Raw genomic sequence first — 8,169 nt, 5'->3', positions numbered from 1 at the left:
GGGTGGGGGTCTGAGTGTATGGGAGTGGGGGAAGGGCTGGTCTGTTTGTGTGGCATTATGTGTGTGAAGGCTGTGTAGACCAGCACTGTCGCATAGAACTTTCTGCCTTGTCCAATAGAGTAGCTATTAATAAGAGCACATGTGGCTATTGAACACTTAAAGTGTGGCTGGTGAGACTGAGGAACTGAAGCTTTAAGTGGATTTAATTTTAATTAATTTAAATGTAAATAGTCACAGGTAGACTATTGACAGAAACCTCAAACTTATTCTCCAATGACCAAGTGATGTGCTTCCCCCTCCCTCTTATCATGGAAACCCATCCATCGTGTCCCGACCCCAGCAGGGAAATAGACCCGCTGGAGCCCCGCCCGCGCGTGTATGCGCGTGTGCGCGCGTGTGAGACGTACAGAGGGGGCTGCTACCGCCTCCCCCCAGCCAGCTCCCCCTTCCACCCCCCGCAAGTCCCCAGGCGAGCAGTGAATCAGCCTGACAATGAGGTGAGTCATTCATGAACCGCTCTGGCCGACCCAGCAGGCGGGAAGCTAACGTCAGCCAGCCTCCCAGTCCTACCCCCCAACCCCCCGGTGGGATCGCTCAACCCCACGCACTGCAGATGTTGAAGAGACTGACGCGGGCGGATCAAGGCACTAAAGCTCATCTCCTTGGCCCCTCCCTTTGGTTTGCAATCCATTCATCCTCCAGCCCCTTTCTCCCCTCCGGTGGCATGTGAATCATCACAAGATCCAGTCCAACACCCACCTCCCCCAAGCCTCTCGTGGACGGTCTTCTTCCAAGGTTGGGAGGAGGTGGGGGCAAGGAGGCTGGACACCTGGTGGGGCGCCAAGGTCTGGCTTTGGACGGGAGGCTGACTCTCTCCGAACCGTGGGGGTGGGCGGGGCTCAGGGCAGGCTGCAGCCGGCTGGGTCTCTGCGAGCCGACATCCAGCTTGCCTGGAGCATCAAGACCCACAGGGGTCAGCAGGGAAGGAGTTGGTGAAGCTTGCTGCCTGGAGCACCTGTGGCTGGTGGTCAGGAGGGGATGGGGCAGGGGCAGCAACATTCCTCTGGTTTCCAGGGAGGTCCCACATAGTGTCTCCCCAGTACCTGACAATCTTCAGAACCTGGTAGATTCTCTCATCTGCCCTCCTCTACCTGTTCCCCCAACCCCCAGCCTGAACCCCACCACCCAGCATCAATCAGCCTTCTTCTCTTGGGCTGAATGTCACCTGGGCTTGGACAACTTGGTCCCACGGTGGTGTCCCTTACAGGGTCGGAAATAAATCATCAAACACCTTAAAAATGTGTAGACCCTTTGACAAAACAGCTCTACCTCTAAGAATTTATCCTAAGAAAATAAAAACTGACGTGTGCAAGGATTTAGCTACAAGAAGGTGCATCACAGCATTATTTAAAATGGTGAAAAATTTGAAACAACCCAAATTTCCATCAAAAAAGGATTGAATAAAGAAACTGGTAAAACAACACAATGGAATGCTGTGCAACCTTTAAAAATGATGTTGCGGGGCTTCCCTGGTGGCGCAGTGGTTGAGAGTCCGCCTGCCGATGCAGGGGACACGGGTTCGTGCCCCGGTCCGGGAAGATCCCACATGCCGCGGAGCGGCTGGGCCCGTGAGCCATGGCCACTGAGCCTGCGCATCCGGAGCCTGTGCTCCGCAATGGGAGAGGCCACAACAGTGAGAGGCCCGCGTACCAAAAAAAAAAAAAAAAATGATGTTGTGGAAGAAGATTTGACGCCATGGGAATATTTTCATGATGTATTACATAAAAAAATTAGATAGTAAGATATTGTAGGGCCTCCCTGGTGGCGCAGTGGTTGAGAGTCCGCCTGCCGATGCAGGGGATACGGGTTCGTGCCCCGGTCTGGGAGGATCCCATATGCCGCGGAGCGGCTGGGCCCGTGAGCCATGGTTGCTGAGCCTGCGCATCCGGAGCCTGTGCTCCGCAACGGGAGAGGCCACAACAGTGAGAGGCCCGCGTACCACAAAAAAAAAAAAAAAAAAAAGATATTGTATATTGTGTGATATAATTTTTCTTTTTTTTGAATTTATTTATTTACTTTATTTATTTATTTTTGGCTGCGTTGGCTCTTCGTTGCTGCGCGCAGGCTTTCTGTAGTTGTGGCGAGCGGGGGCTACTCTTCACTGCGGTGCGCAGGCTTCTCATTGTGGTGGCTTCTCTTGTTGCAGAGCACGGGCTCTAGGCGCACGGGCTTCAGTAGTTGTGGCTCGCGGGCTCTAGAGGGCAGGCTCAGTAGTTGTGGCACACGGGCTTAGTTGCTTGGCGGCATATGGGATCTTCTCGAACTCATGTGCCCTACATTGGCAGGTGGATTCTTAACAACTGCGCCATCAGGGAAGCCCATTTCTTGAAAAAATATGAACATAGGAAAAAGATTAGAAAAGCATTTACCCAATTACTAATAATTGTTCTCATTGAATTATGCACTTAGGAGTGATTTTATTTTCTTCTTTGTACTTCTCTAATCTCCCTCTACATTAAGAGTTTGTGATTTTTGGGACCTCCCTGGCGGTCCCGTGGTTAAGACTCTGTGCTTCCACTGCAAGGGGACATGGGTTCGATCCCTGGTCGGGGAACTAAGATCCTGTATGCTGCTCCACGCGGCCAAAAAAAAAAAAAAAAAAAAAAAAAAAAAAGTTAAAGAAGAAAAAAAGAGTTTGTGACATTTTACAACAGAAAAAAATAATTATTCAATATTTTAAAAAGCCATTTGTGAGGGTGGTAATGGGAATTAACTGTAAATGGGCATTTTATTGGGTGACGAAAATGTTTTAAAATTGGATTATGTGATGGTTGTACAAATTGGTAAATTTACTAAAAAAAAAGTTGAATTGTATACTTAAATGGGTAACTTTTTTTTTTTTTTCCCCTCGGTACGCGGGCCTCTCACTGCTGTGGCCTCTCCCGTTGCGGAACACAGGCTCCGGACGTGCAGGCCCAGCGGCCACAGCTCATGGACCCAGCCGCTCCGCAGCACGTGGGATCCTCCCAGACCGGGGCACGAACCCGTGTCCCCTGCATCGGCAGGCAGACTCCCAACCACTGTGCCACCAGGGAAGCCCGGGTAACTTTTTGTTTAAAAACTCTTAACAAAAGCCATTTGCTGGGCTGTCTTCCAACCTGAACTTGAGGTCTAGGAGTAGGGATGCCAGATAAAATATAGGACATAGGACAGCCACTTAAATTTGAGTGTCAGATAAGGAATAATTTTAAAATATAAGTATAAAAATAAATAAGTTATGAAAAGTCAGGAGCTCTTTATGTAAGTATACAAAATTATTCCTTGTTTATCTGAAATGTAAATTTAACTGGGAATCCTCCCCACCCCCCAATCCAATTCTGGCAACCTTGGTCTGGAATCCTTGTTCCTACAGCATCCCTGGGGCAGAGAAGCAGACCTGGGGTGGACATCTGGGCTTGCACCTCCACCCACCCCTAGGGCAATTCTGTAGATACTGAGTCTGGGAGAGTGGGATGGGGATCTCAGGAGTTGGAAATGGCAGGGTGAGAGAGGGTGGGGCAGAGGTCATTTCCAGTGTAGAAGGTGAGTTCCTTGCTCAGGGAATGGGAGTGGCAGTAGCATTACAGCTGGCCCTGAACCAAGGGGTGGTAACACCAGGCTGGAGGTGAGGGTCGGGCTTACCCTTTGCCATGCCCTGTGCTAGCTCTTCACACAGGTACCCCACGTCCTGCTCTAGCAACCCAGGGAGGAGGAGGTCATTGTCCTTTCTTATGAGTGAGGAAATTCTAAGAGATAAAGTAAATTTCCAAGTTCACATAGCTGGTAAGTGGCAGAGCGTCAGTTCAGGTCTAGGTCTTTACCCTTTCATTGGGGCTGGGTCCAGTGGTTAAACTGATCGTGCTCTGGGCTCTGAGAACCTGGGGTCAGATCCCTGTATCCTTACTTACTGAGTCTGTCGCTTTCGGCAAGTTCCTTAAGTCTCCTGAGCCTCAGATCCTTCATCTTTAAAGTGGGGGGCAGGGCTTCCCTGGTGGCGCAGTGGTTGAGAGTCCGCCTGCTGATGCAGGGGACACGGGTTCGTGCCCCGGTCCGGGAAGATCCCACATGCTGTGGAACGGCTAGGCCCGTGAGCCATGCCTGCTGAGCCTGTGCGTCCGGAGCCTGTGCTCCACAACGGGAGAGGCCACAACAGTGAGAGGCCCGCGTACCGCAAAAATAAAATAAAGTAATAAAGTGGGGGCAATAATAATAATAACAACAATAATAATAATAGCAACACGACACTCATTTGTGGAGTTGGGAGGATGAAGTGAAATGGTGCAGGTAAAGTCTGTTGCCTGCTGCTCTGTCTGTCTGCTGGGCAGGACGAGTCCTCAGTGGGTGTGCTAGAGAGGCCCTACTGCTTGAGGATGATGGAATGTCCTTTCCAGACATGTAAATCAAGGCCTTCTCATTGGGTTGTCCTGGGTCCACAAGGAGTTCCCAGGAGAAAGATGACACCGGGATGACCCTTCAAACCTGGGGAGACCTCACCTGGCACTGTACCCACAGAGCCTGGGTTCTGCCCTGGTCCTGACACTTACTGATTGCTTAACCTCACTGGGCCTCTGTCTCCTTATCTATAAGATGGAATACATAGCATCTACCTTGTAGAATTGTGAGAATGGTAATACATGTGATGGGGCCTGTCAAAAGGAAGTTGCTCAATAAATGTTTAGCAGAAAGGGGGCTAAATGTATGTCAGGACTTCCCTGGTGGCTCAGTGGTTAAGAACCTGCCTACCAATGCAGGGGACACGGGTTCGATCCCTTGTCCGGGAAGATCCCACATGCCACGGAGCAATTTAGCCTGCGTGCCACCAACTCCTGAGCCTGTGCTGTAGAGCCCACATGCCACAACTACTGAAGCCCACATACCTAGAGCCCGTGCTCCACAACAAGAGAAGCCACCTCAATGAGAAGCCCATGCACCACAATGAAGAGTAGCCCCTGTTCACCGCAACTAGAGAAGGCCTGTGTGCAGCACAAAGACCCAATGCAGCCAACAACAACAACAAAAAAGTTTGTCAACCGAAGACAACTTGCTGGAGGGACACAAACTGGGCCAGTTTGGTGTGGCTGTGGCCCATGCCCCTCCGTGTAGCATCAGTCCACTGTGTCTTGTTCTCTATGGTTTCATGACCTCAGGGCCAAGAGGGCCTTCCAAAATCACAGTGTCCAATCCTCCGATCACAGAGGGGAAACTGAGGCTCAGAGAGGGCAAATGATTTGCCTGAGCTTCTATAGGCAGAGCTGGCCTGTGTCTCCCAGGTTCCCTCCTTCACCACTGCTTCACTCTGCTTCTTGGGGCTCTGTTGTTTCCACAGGATCATAAGCTCCCAGAGGGAAGGCACGTTTGCACCCTCTGTCCTCTTCCCGACATACATGCCCCGCCCAGAGAAGATACCCTGGAGGGACCTGCAGACATTCGGAATGTGACTGGCCATAACCGCCCTTGCACTGTTGTGCTCGTGTGGCCTTGACTCCTGAGCGGGCAGACAGGAACCCCGTATAGTCCAGGAAACCCTGGGCCTCACTTCCAGGTCCCGGCAGGGCGGTGGGGGAGAGGGTAGGTTTCCTTTCCAGCTACAGTGCCCTGGGCCTCCTGCTCTTTTTGCTGCTAGAGGGGTAAGAAGCCTCAGTGTGGGTCACTCTGGGTCCTGGCGGGTAGGGGGGGTGGAGTTAGGCTGAGAAGCTTTTTCCCACCTCTGTCCCAGGCCTCCTGGTCACCAGCTGTCCTTTAGCAGGTAGCTAGCTGCTATGCGAGGCTCTTGGTTGATATACTGGCAGCTTTTTTCTGCTTTCTCTCTCTACATAACATATATATTAAAGGTACCATGACAAATGGTGGTAGCTGCACCCAGAATTGTCTTTGTTTTTAAACAAATTCACAGCTTATTCCAGGGGCCACAGTGCTGGCTTTCTCAAGGCTCGGCCACTGCCGAGTGAAGAGACAGTGACCCGCTTCCAATCTCTGGGCCAGGAAGGTAGGAGGTAGGAGGCATGGGAAAGGACAGAAAGTGTCGAGGGCTAGGTAAGGCTTTCAAGTGAGCCATGACTGAGGCCCTCACCTCTAGCCACTTGTTTTGTTTTTGGTTTTTTAGAGCTACAGCTGTAGAATTGTTAGCTCACAGAGCTGGAAAAATCCTCAGAAGTCATCCGTTCAATTATACCATTTTACAGATGAGGAAAGTGAGGTCCAGCGGGTAGCAGCCTTCCCAGGCACCTGTATGTTGCTCTTCCTCCAAACATCTCAAATAGTCAAGCATGACTCTATCCTGGATGCTGGCCTGAAACAGGTTTCCTTCTGCCCCAAGCCTGGAGGAGGGGGTCCTGGGAGGAAGGCAGGAGAGGGAGGGGAGGAGGAAACTGTTTTTCCATCTTTCCTTTTCAACTTCACCTGTTGGACCCTCCAGAAATGTCTCCAGCTGGAAGGGAGAAAATCCAGTCCAACCCTCTCATCCTACAGGTAAAGAAACAGAGGCCCACAGAGAGGAAGGGACTTGTCCAGGGTCACGCTGGGAGGCCTGGCCAAACTCAGGCATCCCAGGGGCAGTTTTCATTACCCTCTGCATAGCTCAGTCCTCAGTGACCTCCTTTGCTTTGTGCCTTGGGGCACATGAATTATTTGCCCTGAAATAAACTCTCTTGACTCTTGAATGTATTGTAAACCGCCCATGGGCAGGACTGGACCTTAGAGCACGCTGAAGGAATGAAGGTCCGGCCTGAACTCTGAAGCCTAGCACTACACCGGATGTTGTCATCACATCTAATTTGGGATTCTCAGAGGGTCAGAACTGAAAGGAACCTTGGAGAACAGAAGTCCAGTCCTGTTCCCCAGATAAGGACACCAAGGCCCAGATGGACTCATCCAATAGCACACCAGGATGGAGCTGATCCTAGGACATAGGTTTTCTCATCTCCTGTCCTGTTTTCTTATTCATTCATTCATTCATTCATTCATTCATTTATTTATTTATTTTGCAGTCCCCAAAGTACCTAGTATTGTGCTAGCCTGATCATTTTTCAATGAGCTTGATAAATTCTTGCTGAATGGACTAGAAACAACATGCCTCTAGGTACAAGTTGCCCTTGGTAATTGATAAAGGCTTTAAAGAATGCGTATTTCCTTTGATAAATATCCAGTAAATCCGTGTTGCATGAGTTTATCAGCTCAGTTCTTCCTTGTTCTATATTAAATATTTTCCACCCGAGGCTGTATTTAGGCACAGCTGGACTATTTCCACACCAGGCACCCTTTGGAGGCCGGCAGGGCCACCTAAAAAGTGTTGCTCCACCGGGGACCAGAGCTGTGGGCTGGACCACTCTGACAAGGGCCACCCCAGAGCCTCTGGAATTCTATCCATGGATCTGAGGCTTTCTACCCCAGGAGAGATTCTGGGTGAGAGTTTGCAGGTAAGGGCACATTGGCACTGGGTGCCCTGTCTGTTCCCCAGGTAATGCTAACTTTATTTATTTATTTATTTTTAAAATTCATTTATTTATCTATTTTTGGCTTCATTGGGTCTTCATTGCTGCACGTGGGCTCTCTCTAGTTGCGGCGAGCAGGGGCCACTCTTCGTTGCAGTGCGTGGGCTTCTCATTGCGGTGGCTTCTCCTGCTGTGGAGCACGGGCTCTAGGCGCGCGGGCTCAGTAGTTGTGGCGCGTGGGCTCAGTAGTGTGGCACACGGGCTTAGTTGCTCCGCGGCATGCGGGATCCTCCCGGTCCAGGGATTGAACCCGTGTCCCCTGCATTGGCAGGCGGACTCCCAACCACTGCGCCACCAAGGAAGTCCCTAATGCTAACTTTAGATGCTGTGTGAGTGAGAGGGATGTGGAGGGAGATGGGTGTAGCTGTTAGTTCCGCAGCATTCACCGAGCAGGGAGGAAGGTTGCTCTCTGTCCTGCTCCAAGAACTGGCCAGGACATTTCTCATGATTTTAGATAGGAGTAGCCGCACCCAGAGCCCCTGGCACTGCTGCTCACCACTCCTCGTTTTTCTCCCCAGCCCTGATGCCTCCTTCTCACAGTCCAACGGTGCTGCCAACCTGTCAGGCTATAGGTTAAACACCTGGCTCTCCTCCGAGATTGATATCCTTCTACCAAGAGGCCAAATTCACCACTGGGTTC

This window comes from Hyperoodon ampullatus, assembly GCF_949752795.1.
Source record: "Hyperoodon ampullatus genome assembly, chromosome: 19".
Taxonomy (NCBI): domain Eukaryota; kingdom Metazoa; phylum Chordata; class Mammalia; order Artiodactyla; family Ziphiidae; genus Hyperoodon; species Hyperoodon ampullatus.
This window is presented reverse-complemented; position numbering follows the sequence as displayed.